Below are 16,742 nucleotides of genomic sequence, written 5' to 3' on the forward strand. Positions count from 1 at the left end.
TTCTTTCTATGATCTCGAACGGTCTGACATACCGCGGATTGAGCTTGCCTCGTTTGCCAAAACGGACCACACCCTTCCAGGGTGAGACTTTAAGTAAAACCCGGTCCCCAACCTGAAATTCCAATGGCTTCCTACGCTTATCCGCGTAGGCTTTCTGACGGTTGCGTGCTGCCGCCATGCGTTGTCTTACCTGTGCAATCTTTTCCGTGGTGTCCACTATAAGTTCTGGACCCGTGATCTGACTATCCCCCACCTCTGCCCAACAGAGAGGTGACCGGCATTTATGCCCGTACAATGCCTTGAATGGAGCGGCTTGGATGCTGGTGTGGTAAATGTTATTATACGAAAACTCCACTAATGGGAGATGCTTTTCCCAGCTGTTGCCGAAATCGATGACACATGCCCGAAGCATGTCTTCTAGAGTTTGTATCGTGCGTTCTGACTGTCCATCCGTCTGAGGGTGATATGCTGTGCTCATGTCTAACTGTGAGCCAAAAGCTTTGTGCATTGCTTGCCATAGTTCTGAAGTGAATCATGCATCGCGATCCGAAATAATAGAGGTGGGCACCCCGTGCCTCGAGACTACTTCTTTCAAGTATATGTCTGCTAGTGTGGAAAACTTGTCTGTTTCTTTGATTGCCAGGAAATGAGCAGACTTGGTGAGTCGATCCACGATCACCCAAATAGTATCGTTCCCACGCTGAGATCTAGGCAGGCCTGTAACAAAATCCATGGAAATTTCCTCCCATTTCCACTGTGGTATCTTTGGTTGCTGAAGTAAGCCTGCTGGTTTCTGATATTCTGCCTTGACTCTTGCACAGGTCAAACATTTGCCGACATAAGTGGCAATGTGGGCCTTCATGCTAGGCCACCAATACGTCGTCCTGATGTCGTGGTACATCTTATCCGAACCTGGATGTATCGAGTAGCGAGACTTGTGTGCTTCATCCATCACGAGTTCTCGTAAACCGCCACATAGTGGGACCCAAATACGCCCCGTTACGTAGTAGGCGCCGTCTTCCTTCTGTTCTAATCGTTGCCTTGAGCCGCGTAAGGCTTCAGCCTTGACGTTTTCGGGCTTTAGTTCTTCCATCTGAGCAGTTCGTATCTGTGCAGGAAGACTGGACTGAATAGTGAGCTGCAAGGCTCGTACGCGTCTGAGAGCGTCAGCCACAACATTGGCCTTGCCTGGATGGTACTTGATGGCGCATTCATAATCGTTGAGTAACTCGACCCATCGACGTTGACGCATGTTCAATTCCTTCTGCTTGAAGATATGCTCGAGACTCCTGTGATCGGTGTAGATAATGCACTTGGTACCGTACAGGTAGTGTCGCCATATCTTAAGCGCAAAAACAACAGCTCCCAGCTCTAAATCGTGTGTCGTGTAGTTTCGTTCGTGAACCTTGAGTTGGCGCGAAGCGTAAGCAATGACCTTGTCGCGCTGCATTAATACACATCCAAGACCCTGAATGGATGCATCACGGTAAACCACGAAGTCGTCTGTGCCCTCTGGCAATGAGAGGATAGGTGCACTGCAAAGTCTATCCCTTAAGTGCTGAAAAGCAGTTTCCTGAGCATTACCCCAACGGTAGGTGACACCCTTCTGTGTCAGTAGTGTAAGCGGCTGAGCAATCTTTGAGAAGTCCTTGATAAACCGTCTGTAGTATCCCGCCAAACCCAAGAATTGGCGGATTTCAGTTGGTGTACGCGGTGCAGGCCAGTTCCTGATCGAATCTACCTTGGATGGATCGACATGAATCCCATCCCTGTTCACCACATGGCCTAAGAAGTGGACTTCACGAAGCCAGAAGTCGCATTTGGAAAACTTGGCGTACAATTGCTCCTTTCGAAGAAGTTCCATAATCAATCGTAGGTGCTGTTCGTGCTCCTCTTGACTCTTGGAGTAAATCAGAATGTCGTCGATGAAGACAATCACAAACCTGTCTAAGTACGGCTTGCACACCCTGTTCATCAAATCCATAAATACGGCAGGCGCATTCGTTAACCCAAATGGCATGACTAGAAACTCGTAGTGAACGTAGCGAGTTCTGAATGCGGTTTTGGAGACGTCCGCATCCCGGACTCTCAGTTGATGATACCCTGACCTCAAGTCTATCTTGGAGTAGTAACTCGACCCCTGCAACTGGTCGAATAAGTCGTCTATACGCGGAAGAGGATAACGGTTCTTTACCGTCACCTTGTTGAGTTCACGGTAGTCGATGCACATCCTGAAAGTGCCATCCTTCTTTTTCACGAAAAGTACTGGAGCTCCCCAAGGCGATGAGCTTGGACGAATACAACCCTTTTCCAAGAGCTCTTGTAGCTGCTTCGACAGTTCTTCCAGTTCGGTTAGAGCTAAACGATACGGTGCTCGAGCTATGGGTGCTGCTCCTGAAGCGAGCTCGATTTGAAATTCGACCTGACGATGAGGCGGTAGACCAGGTAAATCTTCAGGAAACACCTGAGTGAAGTCGCATACAACTGGAATGTCCTCTAACTTCTTTTCCTTCGCAGATGCATCAGTAACGAGTGCCAAAATAGCGGTGTGACCCTTCCGTAAACACTTCTGAGCCTTCAAGAAGGAGATGATGCCAACCACAGCACCACTCTTGTCGCCTTGAACTTCGAGAGGTTCCTGACCAGAACGAGGGATGCGAACAATCTTCTCTTTGCACAAGATCTCTGCGTGATGTTAGGATAACCAGTCCATCCCTATAACGATATCGAAGCTTCCCAAGACTATGGGAATAAGGTCGATGGAGAAAGCTTGACCGGCTAAGACAATATTGCAACCCCTGACTACCTGCGTGGCTTCTAGACTCTTACCATTTGCTAATTCTACTACATGTTTGGTGGTTAAGAGTGTTGGTGCACGTTTTAGCAATTTACTGACTTTTAGTGATATGTAACTTGTATCAGCACCCGAATCAAACAAAACAGTAACATAAATATCGTCGAGAAGAAACTTACCCATAACCACATTGGGATCATTCCTTGCATCGCCCTGACCTAGCACGAAAGCACGACCTCGAGCTTCATTGCCGTTGTTGTTGTTTCCTCCATTGTTGTTGTTCCCATTGCCCTGGTTATTGTTGTTGTTGCGATTCTGGTTCTGGTTCAACTGAGGGCAATCACGTTTGAAGTGGCCTTCAGCCCCACACTGGAAACATACCCGGTTTCCACGCTGTGGCTGCTGCTGCTGGTTCTGTGGAGCTGGCGGTGGGAGTTGCTGGTTCTGATTTGCTGGTCGTGAGCTTCTACAATCCTTAGCCTCGTGACCCATCTTGAGGCATCTTTGACAACGTTCCCTGCGACATCTTCCACTGTGGTGTTTGTTGCACCTACTACACCATGGGTGAATTCCCCGATATCCACCCTGACCCTGACTGCATGATGATTGCTGATTCGGACTCTGGTAGTCATTTGTCTTGCGCTGCTGTGCTTGAGACTGAACAGAAACTGATCCCTTGCTGGAATCCCCCTCCCATTTTCTCTTGTTGTCACTGGGAGTAGCAGAAGTAGTGACAGCAGTAGTGGTAGCACTGATGCGTTTGGGCAGCTTGTTCTGTTCCACCGCCTGATCCGTAAGGCGATGAGCAAGACGCTGAATGTCTTGGATGTTGTCGAGGTTTGCCGATGTAACATGGCTCTGAATCTCTGAGGCTAGACCCTTGAGGTACAATTCAATACGCTTGATTGGAGGGTCCACCATGGTTGGACACAAGATGGCCAGTTCGTTCGATCGTTTCGTGTAGGCTTCAATCTCTGACCCCGTCATTTTCAGATGGTAAAACTCATCTTCCAACTTGTGGATGTCATCCCGCGTGCATTATTCACGTTTGATGAGTTCCTTTAAATCGTTCCAAGGTGTGGCGTTAGCAGCTGCCAACCCTAGAATCTGAACTTGCGCGTTCCACCTGGTTAGCGCGATTCCTTCCAACGTACCAGTGGCGTACTTGACCCTGCGAGCCTCAGGGCATTCACACATCTCGAACACTGACTCGAGCTTCTCAAACCAATGGAGTAGTCCTACTGCTCCTTCCGTGCCACTAAAGGTGCTTGGACAACAGTCCATGAAGTTCTTGAAAGTGCAAACTGGTTGCGGTGCGTGTTGACCTATTGTGTACGAATAGGGCAAAGTTAAACACAAGAGCTGGTTTAGGAGGGTAGGATCTAAAGATCCTAGTGTGAGTTATGACTACAGGATATACCTCCTGCTTGTGCGGCTGCAAATGCCACAGCAACTTGTTCGTTAATGAGAGTCGTCAACTGGGCTTGTGTCATGTTGATTCGTCCAGACATGATCTTCATTGTAAAAGTAGCATAAGTGAGAATGGTTCGCGAGTAGTGCGATGACAGAAGAGTGTAAGCACATAAGTATTCTCATGTAATAGGGTCATGTGTATCTAAGCATACTACGAGCAAAGTTCTATGCAATCTAGCAAGTAGGCAATAAACATAAACCATATTACCTAGGATGTCGAGTCTTGCACGTGGAGCGAAGCGTCGTTGTGGATCGTTGAGAGCACTGTTCTGGTTATAGTCTGGTTTTAATAAAAACGTTTTCCCATATTAAAACCTAGTTCTCTATAACCTGGCTCTGATACCAATCTGTCACACCCCCAAAATCCACATGCGGAGTACCACCGCTTGGAGGCGTGACATGACCAGGATCAAGCCACCAATCATATTGAACATGTAAATAAGTAGTAATAGTTATCCATCAATACGAAAGGTGTTTATCAAAACCAACATAATCAAGTGTAGCGGAAGCATTAATGTAAAAACCCAAACATAAGTATTAAGTGTGTAATGTCATAATGTTTAACAAGCATTCATGATCCATGCCCACAACGACCTGCTCCTCCTTGTGCAAGCTCCAATAGTACCTAAGGTCCTGCAAGGCATGCAGCAGAGAGTCAACAACTAGTTGAGCGAGTTCACAGTTAACAGTTCAGTAATAGTATAATATGAGCAGTAGTTTGTTCGTTCGTTATGTCATATATCGTATCAGTTTCCATCGCGGCCTCCCAGGCAGGTATGCGAAGACATTAGGGGATGTTTTTCCCAAAGTATTCTAGACTAGGTTTATTTGTATCGCGGCCCCCAGGCAGGTGTGCGAAGATTAGTAAATTTAGTTCGCGGCCTTCCTAAGGCAGGTATGCGAAGTCAGTCATAATATCGCGGCCAACCCTTGGCAGGTGTGCGAAGATCAGTTCAATAAGTGTTACTAGTCTAGTCGTATCTTATCGTTAGGTTCTACCATCTGAGTATGCACAATAATTCACCAAATCCCATTCCCACCTGGGAACCCCATGCCTTGGCTGTGTGAACTCACCTTGGTTTGCTCGGCAGATACACAGAAAGTTCGAGTAAGCTATAGGGGAATCAACCACGTCCGATTAAGAGTAGGAGAGGGTGATCCGAATAAAGATCTTCGATAGCACGGGTGTGCTTGCCGTCGGGTATGTGAGGGAGAGAAAAAGCTCCTAGGGTTTTGTGTGTGTGCTAATCTTTTGCAAGTTGTGAGAATGTTACTAACATTCTAAGTGTAAATCGGATAAGGGAGGGATGGGCCGAACCCAACTTGGGCTGCCCATTCGGTTCAAGCTTAAGGAATGCGGCCCAACCGGGCTTGTGTGCATTGTGTGGTCGAGTGAGTCTTGTGCGGTTCGGTTCATGTAAACACATACACATTCACATAACATATCATGCATTAAATCAATTAATGTAGTTCACATAAGCACGTAACGTTACACAAAAGTAGGTTCGAAATACGAGTTGTCACAGATCCTTAGAAGGATCACCAGATAAGCATGTTTCTAACCTGGATCACTAATGTTTTTCCATTTCTTTTGTGCAGCTATTTCTGTCTCACATCTGTTCAAAACACCTGCAACAAGAGAAAGGCTTCTTGCTTTCCGAAGACTTGACCCTGCAGTAAGATCATTCAAAGCAAACACCCAGGATTCACAAGAGGTATCCTCAGGCTCAGTTACCATGTCAAGTAAGTATCCGTGTTTATGTGTGATTAAATGATAAAAATAAGAAACAATAAGGATACTTATCTGTTTTGAATGTGTAGGTGCCGGAAAATCTTCAAAATCTGCCTCCAAATTCAATGTCACCGATCTTGACACTGTACGATCCTCCAAGAAGAAGCCCACTACAAGCCCCACTGTCTCGATCCCCAAGGCACCCACTAAAGGAAGGGGTGGCAAGAAAAGAAAAACCTCTGGGGCTGAGGATTTGCAAGGCTTGCCTCTGATCCGTCACCAGTTCCTTGAATACTTCAACGATGTAAGGATCACTGACTCGGCCTATATATCCTGCTTACTTGAGGATCACATGATCTTGAACTGTACTCTATCTTTTTTGCAGAAATTTGCTGAGATCGAAGACTATGTTGGGAGTGTTGAAGAGCTGGACAAGAAGTATGCAGACCTTCAACAAGTTGCGGTGCTCAAGGATCACAAGATTGCTGATCTCGAAAAAGCCCTCCAAGACGCTAAGATCCAGACAGCTAAAGTCCTGATCAACACTAACTATGAGAAGCATGAGCTCATGGAAGGTGCCAAGGTCTCTGCTGCCATTGCTATGTACAAGACTAAGCTGAAGATGGCCCAAGAAGCCCAGGATCCTGACTTCAACAAAAGCAACTGGGATGTTGAGGGCTGGAAGGCGAGGCTGGCTGAGCTGGAGGATGAAGAAGAGGCTGAGGAGGTTTTAGCAATCGAAGCTGGAGGCAGTGGCAAGGATCATGGTGGAGAAGCTAGTGGAGCGGCTGAAGATGATGCAGCGAAGGTGTGAGCTGCAAGGATGGGCGATGATGGATATTTCTAGACGTGGCCGGAGCCCATTTTTTAGGTTGGATAGTGGTTTTTTGGTTATGGTGTTTTGATTTCAAACAATGATGGCTTGTAATAACTTTAGACAATAGCTATTAGGGTTGAGGATCATGGATCCTTTGAACAATAGGCAGGATAATGGGTGGTGGATGGATCCTCTGTTTGGGGGATGAAGCCACTTGTTATCCTGCCGTCTTTACTTTCCTGCACTGCTAAGACCGCATGAACAATGGACACCCTTTGCCAACCCATGTGGACGGGCCACATTTTGCTGGTAGAAATGTGGGTTGGCAATTTTGACAACCTTAAAATGGTTAAATATTTTGTGAATAAATAAAACTTTAACTTTTTGACTTATCCTGTTATGTTATTCTTGTATATCCTTTAAATATTTAATTGTTTCGATATACACTTGTCTGAATAAGAAAAGTTAAACAAATTAGGTTTAAAATTTTAGGATATGATCCAGGATCAAATATCCTATAGTTGAGAGCTTCCAAAAAGTAGTATATCTTAAGGATCATAAGTTCAGTTGCCAAAATATAAGGGTTATTCAAATGAATAAAGGATAAAATCAAAATAGTTAAGGATCATACCTGAGAATCCAAGTTAGGATCCTAATCTTTAACATTATAATCAGGATAACCATAAAACAAACCTTAGTAGGAGGTAAGGACCAAGGATCCTTAGTTGTTTAACTTCGAAAACCTAAAATAGAACATAACTTGGGACTAAGCCAACATATAGGACAAGTTAGTAACTGGGGACAAGCCCAAGGATAACTGGGGACAAGCCCAAGGATAACTGGGGACAAGCCCAAGGATAACTGGGGACAAGCCCAAGGATCGTGTGTAAACTGGAGTTTGGCCCTTACTGGCGACTATCCAAACTTAGTGACATGAAAATGCCAAAACCTTAGCTAATGTGAAAACGTTAGAAACCTTAGGAACGGATGTATGGTACGTCTACCATTATACATAGGATCCCGGATACAGCTAGTACAATGAAATTGTCAGCCCCTAAAGCGAGTACTGGTCCCATTGCCATGAACTGTACCAGGATCATCGTGCGCTACTGGCGATACTGGGGTCAAGCCCAAATAACTGGATACTTCTGTGGATAATCAATCCTTTGCTAAGGATACCTGAACCTTCAAAACTTAGAACCAGGTAAAAGGAGGATAAAGGATGCAGGATCCCTATCCTCATATAAGAGAATAAAATAATGAAATAGTTTGAGATTAGGGTATACCAAGATGAGGATCATCTGTTCTGTAAGGATCCTTCAAGGATACTCATCACGTGAGGATCACGGATCCTTGTCACATGAAGTATTTCTTCGAATGGACAGCATTCCAGGCTCTAGGTAGCAAATCATGTTACGCCCAAATTACACATTCCAAAATGTAATATTATCATACTATTATTTAACAAAATTCGGGCATGACCCGTTCGTAATAAGAACAATTCCCTGTAAGACTAACGCGTAATAACTTAAAATACGACGCAGCGGAAAACAAGAGCCCAAAAATTTCGTTCTTTAATAGACATATCAAACACATGAAAGTTCAAATGCGAAATGCCATATATTCATTAAAACGGATTTATAACGTTTTATAACATTAATACTTCAAAACCTATATGAGTTACACTATGTGACCATTCTACCCCGTACAATCCTTGCTCTCAACTCGAACTAAGTCCGCTTCACTTCAATAAAAGTAGAGAAAACCCAAGCGATACCTGTGGACACCACGTACAACCAAACCATTAGTTATTAACATACCATTCAACATTAAACTATATAATAAAATTTCGTAGAGCATTCTATAAAGTAGTCGTGGAATTGTCCAAGCGCTTTCTTAAATACTCTTATCCAAATCCAGCTCCATTTCTTCATGAAGCCAACGACCCCATACCTACATTACATTCTAACTCAACGCACATCATTAGTATCCATAAATACTCGAACCCTTTGATACGTTCATGCATATGTCTTAAGCATTGAACATTCATTCACACATACATTCACACCTACGTACTTATTATCATACATACATACATATATATATATATACACTTATATATATATGTGCGTACTTTCATTCATGCCAATGTTCCTTCCTTCGCACAATCAATTAATCATGAATATATACACAAGCTTCTTTTACATGTAGGTTTATGCCGGAATGTCACATTCAAAACTTTACATAGTATAGACAATCTACGATTCAACCCACGTGGCCTTTGAATTCCTATACACATATACTTATAAAATTTCCTACACTAAAACGAAACAATCCGTTCATTCATTGACCGACAACCGAATCATATAAAACTTGTACCTAATGGTCCGGGAAATGTTCCCCTTACATAATGACTAAAATTCTTACCCAAGGTCTTAACCATAACGAATTTCATTTCATTACGCAACATATGCACATAAAATTCGACCCGTTTAAACCCACCAATTTACTTTCGGCTTAAATACAACCTTCTTCAATAATGAGGCATTATTGGCTTTGTACTTCTGATTATTACATGTTCTTTCATGATGTTTCGTAAACATAAGTATTAAAATCTATTAAACCTACTAAAAAGTGAATCGAAATTCACTTACCTCGAGTACTCCAATAAGTGTATTTGTCATCTTGCCTTATCTTGACCCGTTATCCTCCTATGCTTGACCTCTCCTTGACACGTTCCTATTATCTCATTCCATTACATCCATTCAATAGTTAGTATACATAATCATACGCATCACTAATCACACTTCTATTCACGTGTCAATCGCTTAACGAGTTCAACATGTATCATAATACTACAATGCTAATCAATCTAACAATTTATCATTCCATCATCACAACAGTCATACATGAGCTTCTAGCATGCATAATTATGTATTTACATCATGTTCGTTATTCTTTCAAAATTCCATACTTAGAATGATAACCTTTTCTAAGTTAGGCAACTTGCTTCATATGTTAAACATTTCATACCATTCTACTATTTTCTATCAACAACCCGTTTCGACCCGTTGGTGCAATTATATGCATAAACTAGTTGGTAAGTGTTTTAGACACTTAAAACAATCAAATAACTTACTAATAATTTATTAAAATCAGTAGTTCATGATTCATACAAGTGTGCATAACAATACAACTATTTTTACTAAATGTTTATACTAAAATTTGTGCAGCAACTTTCTGCGCAGCAGCTGTTCACGGCACATTTTAACCCATTTATCTTCTGATTCAGTTCTTCATGTTCAAATATGATATGATCTACACTCAGAGATCTTTCTAAGCATATAAAGATCGTAACAATCGGACATTCCTATGATTTTATATGATTTTTACAAAATCAGCACAGAAGCTGAAATGCTTCCAAACAGCTTGCTGTCAAAACGAATTTACTAACTTTTCATGCTGTTTTGACCCACTAAATCTCATAACCAGCCTCTTATGACCAAATATGAAATGTAATATGCGAAACAACCTTTTCAACGATATATCATATGCCTTAAACCGAGCTACGGTTGATTTTATACGAATTTTTCAAAACAGGTGCGCAACAATAATTACTTCTAATCAGCTTTGTAAATCTTTGGAATTATGAACTAAATCTCGACTTTAAATCATCAATTCATGTTCACAATTTATGCTAAGCATCATAAACTTGTTAAAGACCATATGATACAATAATTCTCACAAATTCTTACATAGAACATGAACCACATTGAAACTACACATGCGTGAATGTATGTGTGCATTAGCTAATGATTCAAGCATTTCATCAAACGCTTGGTGTGCATACAACATTATAAACACATTGTACAAGCTCTTAATACATGAATTCAACCAATTCACATAATCATCTTCAACCAACATACATTCATACTTCAACTTCACATAAATTTCACTAACATAAAATTATTAGATTCCACCATACAACTAGCACAAATGGGTTTCACTATAATTCTTCATTATTACATTCTATATTTTTTCCCATCCATCATTATACATAATTCATCTAAAATCGTCACTTAGGCATTTCATCATACACTTGGTGGGCGTACCGTTAATTAAGCATAGTGTACAAGTATTTATAGCATAACTCTTCTTATTCACCTTCTAATCTAACAAGAATCAATCAAGTTCATAGCTTTCTTCCATCCTACACCATCTTAACTAATTTTTCTATCTCTATTCAAGATCATAGCATACATGCAAAACATTGGGTTTATGATTTCTTCACAACAATTGGGTAATATACTTAAATCATTCAATCAATCAGAAATCAAGCAAAGATTTCGAACCATTATGAAACCCTAACCCTCTATTACATATAATTTCCACATAATTTCATGATTGGGTGTAAACCCACTTCCTACAATTCATTCAAAACAGAAAATTCGACTTACCGCTTGTTGTACAAGCTTAGATGATTGAGGTTTCGAGTTCATGCATTAGTTTGGGCTCCTAATCTCTTTCAATTCTTGAGAATTTCATGAAGTTAGGGTTTGTCTTCTCCCCCCTTTGCTCTGATCGATCCACGCCATCACACCAGGGTGTGTGTTTTTTTTTATTTTTTTCTTTTATTTATTAAACTTTCAACCTTTTAACAAGTTTAGTCCTCCTATTTACTTAGATATTTTATTTGTCATATAACCTTCCTTCTAATCAAGTTACTAACATATACATACTTAACTAGGTAAAATAATACATGACTAGACATCTTAAGTAACATAATTAATTTGCATAATTTTGGGGCGTTACAAGTCTACCCCCCTTAAAAGAGGTTTCGTCCCCGAAACCTTTCTCATTCAAACTAGACCAGTCTACTCTTACCTCTTTCAAGTTGTTCATCCACTATACTTACTACAACCTAAACGCATTTGGGATCTTGGCAAATGTTTAATTCATGTATGTACGTAATCGTACACATCGTTTCTATGCCCTTATAATAAGTAAGTTACTTTCATAACTATACTTATGTTAGATTCTGCTCCAGAGCTCTTATTAGTGTCCTTCATTTCATATTGCTAGTTTCTAGCACATATCATCCCTTGCATTTCATTCATTGAATCTATTCCAATTGTATACAATTATTATTCATACAAACTTAAGTCTACGGCTTGTTTCTAATTTCCTATTTAAGCATATTACATTCATACATTTACTAATCGAAATAAATCGATTTATTTCATTCTACTCATACATCATATATGTACTTACATACTCATATATTTATACATCTACAAACGTACACACATTTCCTATATTTTTCGCATACATGCATACGCTCATACATATCATCATGCATACATACGTACACATTTTCATATTCATTCGCATGATGCTTGTGCTCTTATATAAATACTTGCATACCTACATAAACCGATATCTATACATACACATTTATACATACATAACTAGTACTTGTTCCCACACTATAAACTTACATACTTTCGCGCATACCTACTTGCATAAGTTCTACGTACATATACGGTTACATATAAACATACTTACACGCTTATTTACTTATGTACATCCCTATATGCTCATAAGAAACTTTACGAATCATCGGAATGCGTTACGGATCATTTGGAAATGCAAAATTAAGCAAAACGGAGAAGTGGGCTAGACAGCCCGTCGGCGACGGGGTGGGCACCCGTCGGCGACGGCCTCTTAAAATGCCCGTCGTCCAATTTAACCCGTAACCAGTCGGTTAGGCCGTCGGCCTCTTTCACACTTTTGGGAGCCCGTCGGCGACGGGGTGGGAACCCGTCGGCGACGGCCTCTAGAAAAGTCCCTTTACTGCAGATCCGTTTCGTCGTCCGAACGCACTAAAACGCGCGTGTCTTTTGAACCGTTTACCCGTTTAACCTCCCGTTTCTTCCTACACGCTTGTAAATTCACATTCTATCATATGAACTTAAAATCCCACATCCGCCTTAAGGAAAAATCTTAACTTACACACTATCGGCTTCAAACATATCATTCGTACCTTTTCTTTCTTACATGTGCTCTAGCAAAAACTTAAAGTTTTACCTACCTTCGGCAACAAGATTTTAAAGTTAGTCATCTCAGTTGTCGAATCATAATCACTTCATTTTAGTTCCATCCACATATGAGCTTTCTTCTTTCTTACACATTCGACTACCCAAGTATTTGGGTTTGGCATAAACACTCTCAAAGAGAGTTAAGCATACGCATTCGACTACCCAAATAATTGGGTTTCGGCATAAACACTCTCAAGGAGAGTTAAGCATACACATTCCACTACCCAAATAATTGGGTTTGGCATAAACACTCTCAACGAGAGTTAAGCATACACATTCCACTACCCAAATAATTGGGTTTGGCATAAACACTCTCAACGAGAGTTAAGCATACACATTTTCCACTACCCAAATAATTGGGTTTTTCACATTTAATCATAACTTCTTCTTTCAATCCGTATAACGGATTAAGCTTCTAGCATTCATTAGAGCATTCAAAATCACCCGTTCAAAACGGATGGTAGCTTATTCTTATTCGACTTGTTCGCTAGAACCGGTCGACTCGCATAACTTTTCATAACCTTCGTTAGCATAACCAAATCCGCAATGGATTTGCTATTTCGGATTCGCTACAACATAGCGCCCACCTGCTACCCAGTTCTACCGGACATACCTGCAATAATTGCCACGGTCTCACGAACGTCATATGCTTCTTGCGTACTGGCCAGGTGCTGTAACACCCCGTGTTTTCCAAAAGTCAAGTCAAAGTCAAGAGTTGACTGTTATTAGAATTAAAGATTAATAAAGATTAATTTCATTTTAGTTTCATTTTGATTTTCTTATTATTTGGAGTAAGTGTTGTATAATCAAACTAATCGACCGATAATCAATGACCGACTGTGAATGATAGGAAGTAACAATGCAATAAAGCTAGTCAATCAATAATCAAGCTAATCAGATCAATCATCGAACTCAAGTGTGGATAATTTTAATGCTTTTATACGTGTGTGTGTGCCTTACGTGTTACTTGTGCATGTTTACTTTTTATGTTAAAGTGTGTGGTGAAACAATCAAATCAATCAAGACTCAAAGGTGAATCAAACTCAATGGAAATCGAACCCGAAATGGTTGTAAGGATGCTTGTATGTTAGATATAGTAGTTGAGACTAAAAGTAATTTGATTAGGAATTCTATCATTCTTAAATCATCGTTCATCGAACTCGAAATATCACAAATCGTCGCGAAACACTCAAAACTAGGCAAGCCGTTCGAACAGGGCAACCTGATCGAGCAGGCTAGCCGATCGAACAGGGCAACCTGATCGAACAGGCTAGCCGATCGAACAGGACTGTTCGATCGGACAGCTGCTCGATCAGGGATGCTGTTCGATCAGCTGAACCTTTCCTCTTTTGGAAGCCTATAAATAGGGCTGTCCTTGTCAAACTTTCCACTTTTGGAAAAGCTCTGACCGACCAGCCTCTTCTTCTCACTAAATCTCAGATTTCTCTCAAACCGGTAAGTATTTCGCTCTAATCCTTGTACGTTTTTGCTCATTAATCGATTCTCCATCTTTCTATCTTTCAAAATCTGAATTTCATCCATGAAATCACCAAGATCTAGGTGTTCTTGAGTGATGACATCATGGTGTTCTTGGTGTTCATCAAGAACTTCATGTTCTTGACTTCATTCAACCATGAATAAGCTAGATCTAACCGATTTTCCACATAAATAACCTAAAATCTTCCAAAGATCTTAACATTTCACGGTGGAAAAGGATTGGAAGATTGGTTTTCATCTATCTTTCAACTCTTTTACACTCAAAAAGGTGAAAACGAGACTTGAACCGATTTACAAATCAATCTAAACAAACACATGGTTCAAGATTCGGGTTCTACCGAGAGATATACCGATTTCGGGTTAAACGTTAAACTTGGGTTCCAAACCGTCTCTGACCGAGTTTGGGTGATTCCTGCTCGAGTCAGTAGACTAAGTAGGGACTTCAGCTTTGTGGTTCAACTCGTAGTCAAAATATCTCTAAAACATCAACAATTAACGAGAATAACCAAGTGTTAAGTGAAAGGTTAACTGAATCGAGAAGCTGGCCGAACGGCTAGGCTGTTCGATCGAACAGCCCAACCGAACGACTATGCCAGCCGATCGACTAGGCTAACCGATCGACTAGCACTTAGTCCCACAAACTCATGAAGTGTAGTATTGACGAGGTACTGTTCGATCGACTACGCCACTCGATTGTAATCATTACTGCTCGAATCATGAGATACTAGACTTCAAAACACTTAGACTCTTCGAAACATTGGAATGTCACCCGATCGAACATGCCAACCGATCGAGTGACATATTTGAAAAACAATGAAGTGCTAGCCGATCGGTTGGGCTAACCGATCGAACAGCCGTTCGATCGACCAACTTGAAAGGTAGTACAAACCATCACACACAAACACATCCTTCACATCAAGGAAGAAACAATCCACTTGAAGAAACCAGCCGATCGAGCCAGCCGGCCGATCGAATGGATGTTCGAACGGACTTTCAAACCAATCGAACAGCCCACTCGATCGAACTGCTGTCCGATCGAATGGCCTACTCGATCCAAGTACATTGTTTACTTTTTCCGCGTTACTCATCGTTGTGTTATCGAACTATTCAGGCTAACCTATTCTCAGTGCTCCCTTCAATCCACAATCAATCACTGTGAGTATACTCGATCCCTTTTTGCTTTCAGCACTTTTGGGTGTTACATACGTAATCTATCAAATTCACAAACAACACAAACTATTTGAACGCTAACCTACTTGCATGTATTACTTGTCTAAATGATTGCTGTTTATTATGTTTACACGTGGAGTGCTATCTACCTGCTTTAGCAACGTAGTACTATAGTTTGGACTCAGCACCCGTTCACACGGGGGTTGCTAAGGACAATTACTTGCATGGATTACGGTGGTAATCATGTATTGCGAACTGTCTCGGACAGTCAACCCGAAGTCGTTGGTATCGATGGTCCCATGTCGATAATTTACATGCATCGTTTTCCCTTGTGTACGTGCTTGGTTATGCGTAAACTATTCGAACTCTATATGCTATATCAAACTTGTGTACTCACCTTTACATTATATGTATTGACTTTTATTTTAACGTATGTGACAGGTGTTTAAGCTACTAGCGTGCTAGGGAAGCGAGGCAATAATAAGCTTCTAGGAGCCTGTGACCTTAGGACAGTGTCCACGTACCTGTTCCAGGGCCATAATTATCTGTAGATCTTGTACTGGCACCTGTAGTCAGTAAGATTTACGGATAGCCGTCTAGAAGTCTTAAAACAATATTTAAATTCGGTCTGTAATAATTAAGAATTTGAGTTGTCGGAACAGTTCCCATATTGTTTAGTTGATTTCTATGATAACTTGTTATTATTTGGGACACGGTATGGGACGTGTTATATAACTGAATTGTATGATAGTTGTTGTGGAAACTTCTGAACAATCTGTTTCGCTCAGTGCCGCGCCCCGATGATTCCGCCATCGGTTGGGGTGTGACAGATTGGTATCAGAGCCATAACTATAGGGAATTAGGTTAGACACGATCTAGTCCGGATCGCTGTCTTAGAGACCTAGACTATAGTTAGGAACCAAGAGACCAAGTTTATGTGCTTATTTTATGTTGTTTCCTTCTATACTATCATTACATCCGAACTCCGAGCCAAATTTTGTAGTTTGGACGGGATTAGGAGTGAAGCCCGCAAATTCCTGCCCAAATTACAAAATTTTTTGCCAATTATTTTGTGCGATTTTCTATCAACAAACGGGGGAGAATTATACCAAATCAGGGCTGAAACCCATAATTTGATGAAAAACTTTCCTCTAAATTTTC

The 16,742-nt window shown here is 41.2% G+C and overlaps 1 long non-coding RNA gene across 1 annotated transcript; it reads right to left on the reverse strand.

Annotated features, from left to right (window-relative positions):
- Window positions 1-8,417: 8,417 nt before the first annotated feature.
- Window positions 8,418-11,438, reverse strand: LOC110923184. Its single transcript, XR_002583808.2, has 2 exons — window positions 11,274-11,438; window positions 8,418-9,555 (listed from the first exon to the last, which is right to left on the reverse strand). It is a non-coding gene; the product is annotated as an uncharacterized LOC110923184 (long non-coding RNA).
- Between the last annotated feature and the right edge of the window lie 5,304 nt (window positions 11,439-16,742).

Source organism: Helianthus annuus, chromosome 17, assembly GCF_002127325.2.
Source record: "Helianthus annuus cultivar XRQ/B chromosome 17, HanXRQr2.0-SUNRISE, whole genome shotgun sequence".
NCBI classification, from domain to species: Eukaryota; Viridiplantae; Streptophyta; class Magnoliopsida; order Asterales; family Asteraceae; genus Helianthus; species Helianthus annuus.